The sequence below is a fragment of the Macaca fascicularis genome, chromosome 13, assembly GCF_037993035.2.
Source record: "Macaca fascicularis isolate 582-1 chromosome 13, T2T-MFA8v1.1".
In the NCBI taxonomy this organism is placed as follows: domain Eukaryota; kingdom Metazoa; phylum Chordata; class Mammalia; order Primates; family Cercopithecidae; genus Macaca; species Macaca fascicularis.
The window spans coordinates 7,322,493-7,340,428 of NC_088387.1; the positions used below are offsets into that span (position 1 = coordinate 7,322,493).

Sequence of the window (17,936 nt, forward strand, 5' to 3'; positions counted from 1 at the left end):
AGGAAAACGAGCTCAGGACTCCCTTTGATTCTACATTATCGTGAGTTGTATCATTATTTCATTATATATTACAATGTAATTATAATAGAAATAGATAGTGCACAATAAATGTTATGTTCTTGAATCCTCCCCAAATCATCTCCCACTCTTTTGTCTGTGGAAACATATTGTCTTCCACAAAACCAGTCCCTGGTGCCAAAAAGGTTGGGAACTGCTGTTCCAGAGGACCCAGGCTGCTCGTGCTTGAACGTCTCCATGTCAGAGCTTACCTTTCAGGATGACTAGTGAGCCACCCTACCCACACAGCAGGTCCTGAAGCATCAGCAGAAACACTGTCTTTACTCCTCACCTATCGCTTTGCTTTGAAAGTCTCCGAAGTCAGTATTCAGGCTGATAAATAAGTAGATCAGAGGCATATTCTTTAGTTCTGTTTCCTAATGAACATAATTTAGAAATAACTGGTTCTGGAAAACCTAAGAATGAAAAACAAAGCATACAGAGTCAGCACAGAGATGTATATTTCCATATCTCCCTTCCCCTCCTGGTGAGCCTTAGCTACCAGGAACCATCTGGTAGGATGGAGGAGACAGGCTGGAAGGGCAGGAACTGGGTTGCAGCTTGTAGGGGCTGGTTAGGCTAATCTCTGAGGTCAGAGCGGATGAAAGTGGGTAGTCCTACAAACATGGGTCTGCAAGTGGACACAGAGTTGGCATCCTGCACCTTGCTTGGATATTCTCTGGGTCTGTTCTGTGGATGGCCTCAGTGCCTGAATGGGGTAGGAATTGAATGTCAAGGACAAGACAGTGCATTCCTCTGCCTCTCAGGAAGGCGGCTCCTCCAGCCTCACAGCAAAAAGAGATGCAATGGAGCTTTCCTTGAGAAAAGGTACTGTCTCGTTTTCTAATTCCATTACGTGAAATGCATGTGTTAAATGGCAATGGAACAGAGCTAGCAACAGACATAAATTTTGAAATGCATAAAGTTGAACCTAGAACTCCAAACTCATTTATTCAGTAGACAAATACGTAAATAGGAAGACATTCAGAAAACAAATCATGCTACTAAAAAATTTGGAATGGCTTGAATTAAGATCAGTAGGAATCCAGGCTCAAGTTTTAAACAGGTCATGCTACACACTCTTGTGCACTGTGTAAGTCCACACTAGTTCAGCGATGGTTCCTGGTAGCTGAGGCTCACCGGAAGTGACAATTCTAGGAACAGGAAGAAAGGGGAGGTAAGTTGTCATGGTTAAGCACATGGCCCTGGAAGCCAACTCTTTCTCACACCCATCAGCCACCTGCTGGGATATAAGCCAGCAGGTCACTAACCTCTTTGAGTTGTGATCCCCTGGATGCCTCTAGTCCTCAGTGCCTCTTCTTCAGTGTAGCTGTAGAAATACAGTCAGGCATTGCATCAGGACAGATTGGTCAAGGAACCGCACATTCAATGGTGGTCATGTGAAATTATCTTGGAGCTGAAAATTTCCTATTGCCTAGTGACTTCATAGCCATTGGGATGTCACAGTATAATGCATTGCTCACATGATTGTGGTGATGCTGGTGTAGGTACCTACTGCACTGCCCTTATATAGAAGTATAGCACATGCAATTATGTACTGTACTGAACACTTGATAATGATGGGAAACAACTAGGTTACTGGTTTATTTATTAGATTATACTTTTAATTGTTATTTTGGAGTCTTAATAACTTATTAAAGAGATTAAAAAGAAAAAGTTAACTGTAAAACAGCCTTCAGGAGGATTCCAGAAGGAGACACGCTATCATGGAGACAACAGCTCCATGCGTGATATTGCCCCAGTGAAACAAGATGTGGAGGTGGAAGACAGTGATACTGACAATCCCGAGATCCTGACCCTGTGTAGGCCTAGGCACATTGTATGTGGATCTTAATTTTTAATAAAAAAGTGTAAAAGGTAAAAAACAAATGGAAACTAGTTTATAGAATAATGATATTCTATATCATTATTTATAGAATAATGATATTCTGTATCTACAATGTGTTTGCATTTTAAGCTAAATGTTATTACAAGAGTCGAAAAGTGAAAAATTAAAAAATTTATAAAGAGTTATAGTAAGTTAAGGTTAATTTATTATGACAGAAAGAAATTTTAAAATAAATTTAGTGTAGCCTAAGTATCCAGTGTTTCTAAAGTCTACAGCAGTGTACAGTAATGTCCTAGGGCTTTGCATTCAGTCCTCACTCACTGACTCACCCAGAGCAACTTTCAGACCATCAAGCTCCATGAATGGTAAGTGCCCTATACAGGAGGATCATTTGAAAAAAATCTTTTCTACCATATTTTTGCTATTTTTTCTGTGTTTAGATACACATTGCTTACTATTGTGTTACAGTTGCCTACAGTATTCGGTACAGAAGCATGCTGTGCAGGTTTTTAGCCCAGGAGCAATAGGCCAGACCATAGAGCCTCAATGTGTAGCGGGCTGTACCATCTAGGTCTGTGTAAGCACACTCTATGATGTTTGCACAGCAATAAAATTGCCCCACAATGTATTTTGCAGCATGTATTCCTGTGGTTAAGTGACATGCGACGGTGTTTAAATACTTGGGAGAAAAGCACGAGTTTTAGTTTTCCCATTGTTTTTGTTAGTAGAACCTGGACCTTGCTGTTGCCTTCTGTAAAATGGGGACAAAAATACCTTGCAAGGCTGCTGTGAAGTTTAAAGGTTAATGATGGAACCCAGCAGCTAAAATAGACCGATGCAGCCCTCACTCACTACAACATACAACAATGCTGGTATGATTAATTCTTGATTTACACATGTAGATATCCAGGTACGGAGATACCGCTGTGAGTCTCTTAGCACACTGTAAGCATCCGATAAATATTAGCTTTAGGGATTTGGGTTTAGAAAACATTCTTTTATTGGAATCGCTCAAAGAAAAGTGTTTGACGGGGGTGCTATAACAAAGTGCCACCAACTGGGTGGTGTAGACAACAGAAATTTATTTTTTCATAATTTTGGAGGCCAGAAGTCCAAGATCATGGTGTCAGCAGGGTTGGTTTCTTGATCCTTGTAGATGCCGCCTTCTCCCTGTGTCTTTCCATAGTCTTTCCTCTGTGTGGGTCTGTGTCCTAATCTCCTCCTTACAAGGACACCAATCACACTGGAGTGGGGCTCATTCTATCATCGCATTTTAACTTCATTACCTCTTTAAAGTCGCTACCTACAAATACAGTCAGATTCTGGGTTGCTGAGAGTTAGGACTTCAGTGTTTGATTTTTGGGGGACATAATTCAGCCCATCACAAGGGGTAAATAAAAATAATCAGCTTAGTCCAGTCTAGGTGATCTCGGCAATAGAGCTGTCTCCAGCTATGCTGTTAGGTTCAGTGCTTCGGCACATAGTTAAGAATGCTAGAGATGGGGGCAGAGGCTGAGAAACTGCCTCTTGGGTGTTATGTTCGGTACCTGGGTGATGGGATCATCCACACCCCAATTCTCAGCATCACGCAATACATCCAGGTAACAAATCTGCACCTGTACTCCCTGAATTTAAAGTAAAAGTTGAAAAAAAAAAGAATGCCTATGACTCTGATGTCCCGAAGTGACATAAACAAACCACTGCCTAAAGTACCCTTTCCCCAGTCAGGGAAATTTATCCCTTGAAACTCTTAAAAAAACAAAAAACAGCAGTAACAATGACAGGAAAAGCTTCCATTGCCGCAGGTCTTTCCTTTTACGTAACAAAGAAGTGCATATTATCAGGCAATTTTGACAAGAAGTGGTTAAACCCTGAAGGACTATTTCTTTGATCACTGTGGATTCACCCAAGACTAAACTTCACTGGCATCCAGGTAGGGAGGAGTTGGCTGGAGAAGGGCTGCCCTGTTTTGGTATTTGGTGCACAGTCCTGGGACGGTCCTGGTGCTGGGACGATCCTGGCTTTGTAGATTCCTGGTGCCTAGAGGACACAACGCAAGGAGAGAAAAGGACAGTTTGGGACAACAGGTGGGTGGGCAGTCTTGAAGATGGGTAGCCACAGATGCCCGCGAGAGTGAAGAAGGACAGGTGGCTTCATTCCGTAGTTCATGATTCCCTCATGGAAGTTCTTGTTCAGGTTTGTCTGTTGCTGCTTTGAAATTCATTGTTTATTTGTATTCTTGTTCTTTTGACATTATTCTTTTTAATTTCAAGGCCACTGCTTTTGTATGTAAATTAATTCATTTTAAAAAATTTTACTCTTTCAGGACATTGCACATTAACAGAGAGGCTAGAAGAGAATAATTAGTACAAATTAGCCATTCATGCAACAGGCCGTGTTCAAAGAGGATTCAAGTTCAAGGGAGCTCAGAGTTCCATTTTCCACTGAAAAGCTTTAAACAGACTGAATATTAGTGGACATTTTTGAATAATTTTAAAACATAATTTTACACCTGATCATAGCCAGAAGGCTGAGAAGTGATAATAAAAGTTTCAGTATTCTGAAGAGATATTCCTCAGTTGTTATCACTTAGCACAGTAACTAACATCGATGTTGGACATGCTGTTTTTATAACAACATTCCTTTTTTTTATATTATTCTTTAATTTTACAAGACTTCATAGGACACAGGCAATACAAATCTGCTGTGTTATTCCTTTTTGTCTCTCCTTGTAATTTACAACGTGAAAATGTTGACTGTACAACAAACCGAAGGTTTTTTTTTTTTTTTTTTTTGAGACGGAGTCTTGCTCTGTAGCCCGGGCTGGAGTGCAGTGGCCGGATCTCCGCTCACTGCAAGCTCCGCCTCCCGGGTTTAGGCCATTCTCCTGCCTCAGCCTCCGGAGTAGCTGGGACTACAGGCGCCCGCCACCTCGCCCGGCTAGTTTTTTGTATTTTTAGTAGAGACGGGGTTTCACGGTGTTAGCCAGGATGGTCTCGATCTCCTGACCTCGTGATCCGCCCGTCTCGGCCTCCCAAAGTGCTGGGATTACAGGCTTGAGCCACCGCGCCCGGCCCAAACCGAAGGTTTTAAAAATCCCAAACTAGGCTGTGCTACTTCTTTTTTGTAGTTCTTTAGTAAGAGTCTGCCTGGAAGCTCTTTGTGATGGTAAAAGGCTGGGATTTTGAAGGTGGAGAGTCAAATTCTTGCATTCTCCCATTTAAGATCTTTGTCGATGTAGGCAAGATTCCTCATTTACCTCAGGGATAGTGTCCTCACAGGGAAATTGACAAATAACCAGGAGAACATCTGGAAAGTACATGGCAGGCAATCAGAGACGCTTTTGCTGTTGCCTAGGAATGGATACACCCTGGCTAAGAGTAAAGCGTATCTCTTCTCCACGCCTTCCATTGTCTACTTTCTCTTTGAAACATCTTAGGGATAATTATTAGGAATAAATACTGAGAAAAATAGCAACAGCAATAAAAGCAGCTGCAATAATAGTAGTAAAAGCTAATATTGATGTACGATGCACGAGGCACCGGGCTGTGCTTTACGTGAGATTACTTCTTTACTTGTCACTACCATTTCATAAGGGAGCTACTGTAGCCCATGCTACTGCTAAGAACCCCAAATGGGTTAAGAAACTTGATCAGGATCACACCTCCATGGTAATAAGCGGCAGTGAGGATTTGTTTCACCAGACATCTCAGATCAATACTAATGAAGCTCTTTGGATACATAAAGGAATAAATTATGGTTCATTTCCATTTCAAATGGAAACAAATAACAAAGAAAATAAAAAAGTTAAATTTTCTAGCCAACGGGTTGATAATTTTTAAGTAAGGAATCAATTACAAGATTGGACATAAGATTGTCTATAAAGCTGTTGTCAACTTCTTGCAGCCAAACTCTGTGAGATCCATTCTTCTCGGTGGTCACATAGCATTGTTTATTTAAAAAGTTGTATAATTTCTGCTCCCAGTCTGAAGGAAAATAATACAACATTTCTATGGTGAAAACAAAGAAGAAAGCAGACAGGAATGTTCCAGGCTTTTATAATTCTTCAAATTGTAATAGAATAGGTATTATATAAGCAATTATAACTTAAATGTCAGAAATTTTAAATATTTTATGTATGTGTGATTATAGAGACACATTCTCCAAACTAAATTCTTTAAAAACATTATTTCATTAGATACATATTTAATATTTTTTGGTTTGTGATGTGTTTTAATAGCTTAGTATTATTGATTATGTGTTCTTAGGACCTGCTCAGTTAGGTAGGATTAAACATAACAGTCCTACTATCTGAATAGTGGATTCTGACCTTAGAGATAATTATCCCTAAAAAGTGGGTTCCATAAATTTTAAAAGGAGGCTGCATATATTTAAATGGAAGTAAATGGATATAACAGAGAATCTTTATCTTTATGGTAATAATCTTAAAATAATGCAAACAGGATCTTTGAAATATTGTTGGTGAACACCTTCTATTAGAGCTGGGTGCATTCGTTCTTTGCATCATTCCCAACTTAGGAAGAAGCCCCAGTGCATTATGGAAAGTCTGAATTATAGTGTCTGAATTTTGACTAATATTTGGCTGAATGTAAACATGACAACATTTTACTAATAGAGTAACTGAAGGGCCTGGTTTGCCGTGACTTGTAGAAATTGAACTTCTTTATTCGATTCCTCACAGAGCCCAGGGGACAGGCTGAGGCTCAATGGTAGCATCAACTAGCAATGTCAAATTGTGCAGGTGTATCCCAGAAATTCCTTTCCTGTAGGCCATATTACAAAGTTTGATCAACTCAGTGTTTCATATCTTCAGTGAGATATATATTCTGAGAATCGAGCTCTCTAGTCATCATCAGATTGACAGCTGACCTCAGGGCTCAAGTACTGCATCAGTCAGCTTAGGCTAAGTTATGTGGTAGCAACAAACATGCTCCAAGTCTTTGTGGCTTATAAAAATCTAGGTTAGTTTTTGGGTCGTGCTACTCATCTGGTACAAGTCAGCTACATTTCTTGTACCCAGGATAAAGCAGCAGCTCCTGTCTGGAATATTGCCTATTTCATGGCAGAAAATAATGAGACCGTGAAAGAGCCTCAAATGAAATTTTAAAGCTTTTGCTCCACGGTATCACATGCCACTTACTCTGACATTTTCTTGGCCAAAGGAAGTCATATGGCCATGACTGATGTCATTGAATCAAAAATGTATAATCCTTTTGTAGGGAGAGGCATTCTAATTCATATGGCTAAATCTGATGTCAATGGTTTGAAGATATATTACCTTCCCACCAGAAAAGGTGGTGTTTATTTCAACTAATAACACAACCTACCAGTTTCCTAAGAAGAAATTAGTAATCTAGCTTTGTCCAGAGCATATCCAGTATCTTTTTTTTTTTTTTGAGACGGAGTCTCGCTCTGTCGCCCAGGCTGGAGTGCAGTGGCCGGATCTCCGCTCACTGCAAGCTCTGCCTCCCGGATTTATGCCATTCTCCTGCCTCAGCCTCCCGAGTAGCTGGGACTACAGGCACCCACCACCTCGCCCGGCTAGTTTTTTGTATTTTTTTAGTAGAGACGGGGTTTCACCGTGTTAGCCAGGATGGTCTCGATCTCCTGACCTTGTGATCCGCCCGTCTCGGCCTCCCAAAGTGCTGGGATTACAGGCTTGAGCCACTGCGCCTGGCCCATATACCAGTATCTTAACCTAACACATAAATAAGCTAGGGAGACAAATAATTCTCCTCCGGTGTCTGTACGATTAGCAAATAGCCCTTCAGGCAATAGACAAGACATCTGATTCTGGCGAAAGCAGAGGTCAACGATTATCTTTGGTGGTGGGATGCCTCAAATGAAAAAATCTCCAGTTTGGCAGCTGAATGTTCTTAGTCAGTAATTAGTTCTTTGTGCAAAAAGAACTAATTACTGACTAGATATCTAGTAAGCATTAGCTCCTGTGGGAGAACCTGGGAGCAACTGTTACGCACCCACATATTTTGTGGACTTGAAGTGAAGTGTGCAGAACTCAGCAGAGCATATTGTCAGGAAGCAGTGCTGTAGAACGTGCTGGACACATATGCCAGAAGGGACTCCGCCCCACAGGAGGCAACAGAGCAACACCAGCTTGTCTCTGTGGAGGGGCTAATATGCTATAATACTTCCCCGGGGATTACTTACTGGGAATGTCCGGAGGCTCACCTTGGCCATTGCAAGTGTAGTAGAGAGTTGTTTTTGCATGTCTTCATAATGTTATTTTGGGTTCAATATGGCCAATCTGTATAAGGTGAGGATTTGATAACCCAGTCCAATCTAATTGGAATATTTTTCTCTAGCTCAGTCAAGGGTCCAAACAATGAAATTTGAGCCCTGCCACCTGCTCTCTCTCTCACCATGTGAATACAGCCTCTCAGACAGTGAGTGTCTCTGGCCCAACATAAATGACAGTTTGGTTCCCCATGCATTTTCCTGGTCAATATTCTTCAGGACTCAGCAGAAACCTTCCCTCTGGGACACTTTCTTTATTAACCTTTTCACTGCCTTGCCAAGGCCCCACACAGTTTAGTCATCACTATCTGTCAGTCCAAGGACAGTAAGTCTTCACTTAACATCATCCATAGATTTTTGGAAACTGACTTTAAACAAAACTCTGTATTTATAAGGATATCAATTTTTAGGCTAATTGAACCTAAACAAGAGTTAGGTTCCTATGGCATGGTTTTGGTCATAAAAACATCACCAAACTTCTAAATAAAGACCAAAACACTTATAATATTAAACACTAAAATAAATGTGAACTGTACATACATTAAAAAAATGATAAAAACAAGATAATGATTTACTTTCCTATCCCAGTTTGGGATGGGAGGTATAAATGAGATAATAAATTTGTGTTGCTTTAAACTGGTAAATTGGTGGTGACCTATTACAGCAAGAATAGAAAAATGAATACAGATGTCTGGCTTCTCTTTTGAGAATGCAGGAGGTGATTGTCTCCATACTATATTCACCTTCGGGGTCTCTGCCAAGACTACCAGAAAAGTCCTATTTAATATTGTGTTGCATATTTTCTTTTCTAAGCCAATGCCAAGCCACCTGCTGCTTCTCCAGGGTCTACAGAGGCCAGCAGGTCCATCAAGAAGAGCAACACCTGGGGAAATTCTGGGCGACAATCAGGAAAGGAGCAGTAGATTAATATTTTATATATTGCTCTTAAAAGAAAGCTAAATGTTTACCTGAATACACAGTTTCCCTCTATTTTATTGAGCTATATATAGAGAATGGAAATAAAAGCTTACATTCATGTTTCTAAAACCCATGATTTTAAATCCAGCCTGCTCAGCTTCATACACATTGTCAGCCGCCTACATTTGTCTTCTGTTTGCATTTCCCCGTTTCTCAACAATGAAGTACAGAGGGGTAGGAGGCAGCATGGAAGGTTAAATTCATTATCATTAATTTGTTGCTAATGTAGAAAGACGTGATCGAATAACAATTTTATGTACTGTTTTGAGGGTAGGGCTAGACACTCTGCCACAATATTGATGTCTCAGGGGTGGAAGGATGAAGTGGGATCCGGGAACACATAGCAGGTGTATTAATGTGAGCTATAAAATGAGCTTTCTGAAACTGTATTTTGAGGGCTACAGAGTCTGTGCACTAACTGCTAATCTCCCACTTGGAACAATCACTACAGTGGAGGAATAAAGCCAACACCAAAGCCATTAAACCTTACACAGTTTCTTATGTGTTGACTCTTGGACTTCAAGGGTGTATGGCACTTCTCAGCTGAATCAGTCAGGGTGGGCTAGGGTGCTTGTATTAGCCAGGGTTTTCTAGAGAGACAGAACAACAACAACAACAAAAAATACACACATACACACACACATATTATTTATACACATATGTGTATATATATACACATACACACATATTTATACACATACATGTATGTGTATAAATACATGTATAAATATATATATTTACACGTATATAAATATATATATTTACACATATATAAATATATATATTTACACATATAAATAAATATATATATTTACACATAAATAAATATATATATATTTAAACATATGTATAAATATGTGTGTGTGTGTGTATATATGTAACAAATTATCAGCTGCCTACATTTCTCTTGTGACCAATAAACTATGAGTTTATTAGGTATTAACTTACATGATCACGAGGTCCCGCAATAGGCTTTCTGCAAGCTGAGGAGCAAGGAGAGCCAGTCCAAGTCCCAAAAGTGAAGACCTTGGAGTCCAATGTTCAAAGGCAGGAAGCATCCAGCCTGGGAGAAAGATGTAGGCTGAGAGGCCAGTCTCTCATGTTCACGTTTGTCTGCCTGCTTTATATTCGCTGGCAACTGATTAGATGGTGCCCACCAGATTAAGGGTGGATCTACTTTCCCCAGCCCACTGACTCAAATGTTAATTTTTTTGGCAACACCCTCACAGACACACCCAGGATCAATACTTTGTATCCTTCAATCCAATCAAGTTGACACTCGGTATTAACCATCACAAGTCCACCACTTGTCAAGTTGAACCCATACCCATCTCCTGAGATCATACATAATCTTCAAATAAAGACACTAATAAGGTCATATTTATGCCTAACATAATACAACTATCCTTCATACAACCAGAAACGCACCAATCCATAACCCAAATACGACTACGTAAAGTTAACAATACTTAAATGCTGATATGAAGTCAATAAATCCTATGTCATATGAGAAAAGAAAAAGATAATAAAATGAAGACATTTTCTTAGTACAAGTATATACATGCACAAACCTGTTTTAAACAAAAGAAGGAGGAAATACTCATGACAATTACAGTCCCCGTTTCTGCAGCTGGTCACGTGGTTATAGTTGGTATTGATGACTACCTTCTTCTACTACCCATTCTATGTTCCCTTTGCCTTCAGCAAGCACCTCAGCAGGTTGTGGTTTTTTTCCCTGGTGGAGTGACCCAAATCTTCACTCCTGAAGGGTCTGGGCCATTTGTAGTCCTGCCTGAACTGGGCTGTTGTAGTTTCCCATTGACCTTAGTCACAGGGCATGTCATCCCAGCCAACATGGTAACTCCCTTCATAGCCTGTTGACTTAAAGGTAGGAGGAGCCCAAAGTGTCCAGGTGGCAATCTTAACTTCCAATGTAATGGGATTGTTGTTGTGTCTCCTGGTGGCAGTGTTCCTCCCTCTGGAACTAAGACCTCTAGGCCAGCAGAACGTAATGTTGCCGGAACAGGAAGCAAACATTTTGCTAGTGCATCACTAGGGGTGATGGCGAGTAGTGCCACTTCCACATCCACCCCTTGATTCCTGGACCCATGAATCCTGGCTATGGGAGAAAGAGTGCCATATATTGGACACTGATTTAGAGCATATGCGGCTTTCTGGAGAACTTTGCCCCAGACCTGCAAAGTACTGTCACCTGGCTGCTGTTGTAATTGTGATTTCAAAAGGCCTTCTATCAATCCAGCTGCTTCAGGATGATGGGGAGCATGGTAAGGCCAGTGAATTCCATGAGCATGAGCCCACTGCTGCACTTGTTTAGCCATAAAGAGAGTGCCTTGGTCAGAGGCAATGCTGTGTGGAATACCATGACGGGGGATAGGGGATTCTGTGAGTTCACGGATGGTAGTCTTGGCAGAAGCATTGCTTTCAGGATAGACAAATCCATATCTGGAGTAAGTGTCTGTTGCAGTGAGGACAAAACTCTTCCCTTTCCATGATGGAAGAGGTCCAATATAATCAGCCTGCTGCCAGGTAGCTGGCTGATCACCCTGAGGAATGGTGCCATATTGAGGGCTCAGTGTTGGTCTCTGCTCCTGGCACACAGCAGTGGCCATGAACAGGTCAGCCTTAGTGAATGGAAGTCCATGTTGCACAGCCTGTGTGTAATCTCCATCCCTGCCACCATGACCACTTTGTTCATGGGCCCACTGGGCAATGACAGGAGTGACAGGGGAAAGAGGCTGAGTGATGTTCACAGAACAAATCATCCTATCCACTTGATTTTTAAAATCCTCTTCTGCTGAGGTCACCTGTTGGTGAGCTCTCACATGGGCTACTAATATCTTCACAGTTTTTGATGACTCAGCGCGGTCCATCCACATACCTCTTCCACAAAGTTCTTTGTCACCAATTTTCCAATCATGCTTCTTCCAAGTCCCTGACCATCCAGCCATACCATTGGCTACAGCCCATGAATCCATATATAACGGCGCATCTGACCATTTCTCCTTCCATGTAAGGTGCACAACCAGGTGCATTGCTGAAGTTCTGCCCACTGAGGAGGTTTCCCTTCGCCGCTGTCCTTCAGGGATGTTCTAGAAAGGGGCTGTAGGGCTGCAGCTGACAACTTTCAGGTGGTGCCTGCCTATCGTGTAGAACCATCTGTGAACCAGGCCCTAGTCTTCCCTGCCTCTGTCAGCTGATCACAGGGAACTCCCCATGAGGCCATCGGTGCAGGCTGGGGGAGAGAAGGCAGGTGGCAGGAGTGGAGACCATGGGCACTTGAGCCACTTCCTCATGTAACTTACTTTTGCCTTCAGGACCTGCTCAAGCCCGATCACATGTATACCACTTCCACTGGATTATGGAATGCTGCTGTACATGACCCACTTTATGGCTAGATGGGTCAGAAAACACCCTGTTCATGATAGGCAGTTCGGGTCACATTGGTGACTTGATGATCCATAGTCAAATGTTCAGTCTTCACCAAAGCCCAGTAATAGACTGAGAGCTATCTCTCAAAAGGAGAATAGTTGTTTGCTGAAGATGGCAGGGCCTTGCTCCAAAGTCCTAGAGGCCTGTGCTGTGATTCACCTATTGGAGCCTGCCAGAGGCTCCAAAAAGCATTCCTATTTGCCACTGACACCTCAAGCACCTTTGGATCTGCTGGGTCATATGGCCCAAGTGGCAGAGCAGCTGCATAGCAGCCTGGACCTGTTGCAGAGCCTTCTTCTGTTATGCATCCTACTCAAAACTGACAGCCTTTCGGTCACTTGATAAATGGGCCAGAGTAACACATCCAAGTGAGGAATATGTTGCCTCCAAAATCCAAACAGGTGTTTGCCTCTTTCTTGGTCATAGGATGGACCAAATGAAGCAACTTATCCTCACCTTATCTTGACAGGAATATCTTGACAGGCCTTGCACCACTGAACCCCCAGAAATTCTACTGAGGTAGAAGTTCCCTGAATTTTAGTCAGGTTTATTTCCCATCCTCTGGCATGAAAATGTCCCACAAATAAGTCCACAGTGTTTGCCACTTCTTGCTCACTGGATCCAATCAGCATGTCATCAGTGTAATGGAATAGTGTGATATCTTGTAGAAGTGAAAAGTCATCAAGATCTCTCCAAATAAGATTTTGACACAAAGCTGGATGGTTGATACACCCCTGAGGTAGGACAGCAAAGGTATATTGCTGGCTTCGCCAGCTGAAGGCAAATTGCTTCTGGTGAGCCTTATGGACAAGAATGGAGAAAAAGGAATTTGCCAAGTCAATGGCTGCATACCGGGTACCAGTAGATGTATTAATTTGCTCAAGCAATGAAAACACATCTGGTACAGCAGCTGTAACTGGAGTCACCACTTGGTTAAGCTTATGATAATCCTCTGTAATTCTTCAAGATCCATCTGTCTTCTGCACAGGCCAAATGGGAGAGTTGAATGGAGATGTGGTGGGAATCACCACACTGCATATTTCAAGTCCGTGATGGTAGCGCTAATCTCCACAGTCCCTACAGGGATGCTATATTGTTTTTGATTTGTTTTGGTTTACTATTTTGTAGGTAGAGGCAGCTCTAATGGCTTCCATTTGGCCTTTCCCACCATAATAGCCCTCACCCTACCAGTCACGGAGCCAATGTGGGGGTCCTGCTAGCTGCTAATTATGTCTATGCAAATTATGCATCGCATCCTAGCACTGGGGAAATGATCACAGGATGAGTCCAGGGACCCACTGGACCCACTGTAAGTTGGACCTGAGCTAAAACTCTATTACCTGACCTCTATAAGCCCCTACTTTAATAACTGGAGGACTACAATGACGTTTTCGGTCCTTTGGAATCAATGTCACCTCAGAGCCAGTGTCCAGTAGTCCCCAAAATATCTGATCATTTCCCTTTCCCCAATGCACAGTTACCCTGATAAATGGCTGGAGATCTCCTCGGGGAGGATAGGAGAAAGATTAACTGCACAAATTGTTGGTAATATAGTGGGGTCCTTCTTTAATGAGACCTAGCCTCCCGTTCATTCAAGGGGTTCTGGGTCTGTAAACTGGCTCAAGTCTGGAAATTGATTGAGGGGCCATGATTCTCTGTTTTTGTAATTCGACCTAGAAGTTTTCTGCTTGTATAAATTAAGTAGGAATGCAGTAGGGTTCCTATCAATTTCTCTTCTGGGAACACCATTATTAACCAGTCAATACCAGAGCTCTACACAAGTCAGACTATTCTGATTGCTGCTTTGCCTCTGCTGTCCATTACGGTAGTTATGCCCACCTTGCCTTTCATAGTTTATTGCCACCACTTGGCCCCTGCCACCTCAGCATCCAATTATCCCCATTATATTTAAATTTTGTAGTTGAGTGACTGCAGTTCACACCATTAGATCTGACATACAGAGAAGAACAATTACATGGCTCTTCAAAGATGCAGGTGCTGTCCTCACAAATCTATTTTGCAAGTCATTGGTCAAGAGCATATCTTCTGGACCCTTCCAGCTGGGATGAGGAAGTCCAAAGTGACTAATTCATCCTACCATCCCAATCTCCCTAAGCCTTTGGATCCCTTCCTCTACATCAAACCAAGGGAGATCAGGCACTTCCAGCTCACTCACAGTGGGCCATCTTTTAATCCACATTTCAGCTAACCAAGCAAATAAACTATTAGAACCTTTTTTAACTCCCCAAGCTGTAGCATTAAAAACAGTGTCCTACTTACTGAGCCCAAATCAATAAATGTAGCCTGATCCAACTCTGTGTTCCTTCCACCATTATCCCATGCCCTTAATATCCATTCCCATGTTTGAGAACTCAAACAGTTCTTTTTGAGTGTAGTGCATGTCCTCATGGGTCACACTCTCAACCTCACCTCTAGGGGCCCTCTGGGACTTTAGTCTAGTTATAGGTCTGGAAGCAAACAGTGGTGTTGGGGGTGGCTCCTGATGAGAATTAACATTATCTTGCCTGACAACTGCCTCAGGAAAGGCCATCACTATTGCCTCAGGCAGCAAAGAGTTTGTCTCCTCAAAGGTGGAAAGGTTAATGGCAGCATGGGTCAGGGAGGGGATGTTGTCACTACTGGGATGGAGAAGCTGTTCCTTTTGGAAAAAAAGGTCCATCAGAGTTTACAAACTCAGTGTCGCCAGCTTCATCAGGGTCCTCCCACACGTCCCCATTCCAAGTTGCAGAGTCCCATATTCTTTTCCAATCAATGCCCTCACTTTAACAGTGGACACCTGGGGAGGCTGTGCATGCATCTTTCCTTGCAGGTCAGTCACTCGCATGATAAGAGTTTGTGTCTGTTTTTGCACAATTTCAGCTCTTTCTCTACAGGACATAAGACTCTCACTCAGGGTAGTCTTAGCATATTTGAGGCTCAGTATCTGCTTCTGAAGCCAGGAGACAGAGTCCCTGAGTTCATCATTTGCATTTAACACTTTGTCCACTGAACTTTGGAGCAATCAACCAGCTTCATTATGTTCCTTTGTTCTCTACATATGGCCAAAGGTATTATGTAAAGTGTCACTGAACTCCTTGACTCTCACGAGCAGTAATCAGGGTGTCAAATGCATTTATTTTGCATAGCTCTCTAAACACTTCGTACCAAGGACTATCAGTGTTCTCCATATTATTAGAAGTAGAGTCCTTAGCATTTTTAGGTCTAATAATATTAAGCAGCAAACTCCAGAAACCCCAAAACAAATGAAAGAACTCCATCCTTAATATTCCATTCCTCTAGAACCACTCCTCGTTCTGTATTAGTCAGGGTTCTCTAGAGAAACAGGACTAATAAGATATACATATATATGATATAAGATATATGTATATATAGGAGTTTATTAACTCCCCTTTACATATAAAGGGGCGTTTATTAAGTATTAACTTACATGATCACAAGGTCCCACAATAGGCTGTCTGCAAGCTGAGGAGCAAGGATAGCCAGTCCAAGTCCCAAAACTGAAGAACGTCTGATGTTTGAGGGCAGGATGCATCCAGGATGGGAGAAAGATATAGGCTGGGAGGCCAGGCCAGTCTCTCATTTTCACGTTTCTCTGCCTGCTTTATATTTACTGGCAGCTGATTAAATTGTGCCCACCAGATTAACAGTGGATCTACCTTCCCCAGCCCACTGACTCAAATGTTAATCTTTTTTTGGCAACACTCTCACAGACACACCCAGGATCAATACTTTGTATCCTTCAATCCAATCAAGTTGACACTCAATATTAACCATCACAATGTGCAATGGTAATAAATATCCCTCACATTTCTTGTGACTTAATCCAACAAAAGATGATATTTCACTTACATAGCATGTCCATTGTGAGTCAGCTAGGGGCTGAGCTTTTTGGAGTCAGTTGGACCCAGGTGACTCCTCTATATTTCCTCCCAGGATTATTGCAGCATAGGGATGGGAATGTGCTGAGTCATACCACAGTCATAGTTTACTTCACAGTAAGCAGGGAAGTGAAATCCTATGATATGCCTGGAAGGCAAAGAGCTGGACATTATTTTGTTAATAGCTCTTCCTCAACTTTTCTTTTCTTTGTTGTTGTTGTTTTTTTTTTTTTTTTACTAATATGATGAATTTTATTTTGTAACTGTAAAGAGAGTACAAAATATATGAATTTTAATGAAAATGAGGTCAAAATGTGAAGTTTATTTTTGTCCCATTTTATGATAAAATATTTATGTGATTAAAAAATTAAGTATTCTCCTACTTTGAACCCTCATTAAAAATAGTAAGTATGATTGTATGCGAGCATACCCTGTTCCCATCCTCTGAATATTTTTACTTCCTGGTAGACCCTCATAACTACATTTTGGAAATAAATCCTAGGTTAAATAAAATAACGCTTCTTACAAAGCAACTTTATTATGTTAAAATACATATCAAAGCATCAAACCTTTAGCAAATTAGTTTTTTAAGTCTATTAGCAATTAAAGGAATGGGATATGTAGAAGACCTTGGGTTGTATCCACACTCCTAATGTGTCTCAAACACAGAAGTATCATGTGCTTTCTTAACCTGTTCAGTTACCACATCTTCTGCATGCCCTTGGGAGGAACTCCACAGGTTACCAGGTCTCAATGGTCTTCTGCCTAGGTCTCAGTTGTAACTGGCATTTCACCTTAGTGTACTCTGCACTTTCCTCAATGTATTAGTCTGTTTTCACATTGCTATAAAAAATACCTGAGACTTAAGTAATTTATAAAGGAAAGTGGTTTAACTGACTCACAGTTCCGTATGTCTGGGTAGGCCTCAGGAAACTTACAATTATGGTGGAAGGCAAAGGAGAAGCCAGCACCTTCTTCACAAGGCAGCAGGAGGGAAAGGGAGGAAGGAGGAACTGCCAAACACTCTTAAAAACATGAGATCTCATGAGAACTCCCTATTATGAAAACAGCATGGGGGAAACCCCCCCAACCTGATCCAGTCACCTCCCACCAGATTCCTTCCTTGATGCATGGGGATTACAGTTTGATATGAGATTTGGGTGGGGACACAGGACCAAACCATATCATTCTGCTTCTGGCCCCTTTCAAATCTCATGTCCATTTTACATTTCAAAACCAATCTTGCCTTCTCAACAATCTCCCAAAGGTCTTAACTAATTGCAACATTAACTCAAAGTTTCACAGTCCAAAGTATTATTTGAGACAAGGGAACTTCCTTCCTCCTATGAGCCTGTAAAATCAAAAGCAAGTTAGCTGCTTTCAAGATTCAATGGGGATGCAGGCATTGGGTAAATGCTCCCATTCCA

At 41.6% G+C, this 17,936-nt stretch overlaps 1 protein-coding gene across 2 annotated transcripts in view; it reads left to right on the forward strand.

The window, feature by feature from the left end:
• TMEM182 (transmembrane protein 182) overlaps positions 1-17,936 on the forward strand; it is a 416,631-nt gene that overhangs the window by 147,209 nt on the left and 251,486 nt on the right. The window lies entirely within an intron of this gene.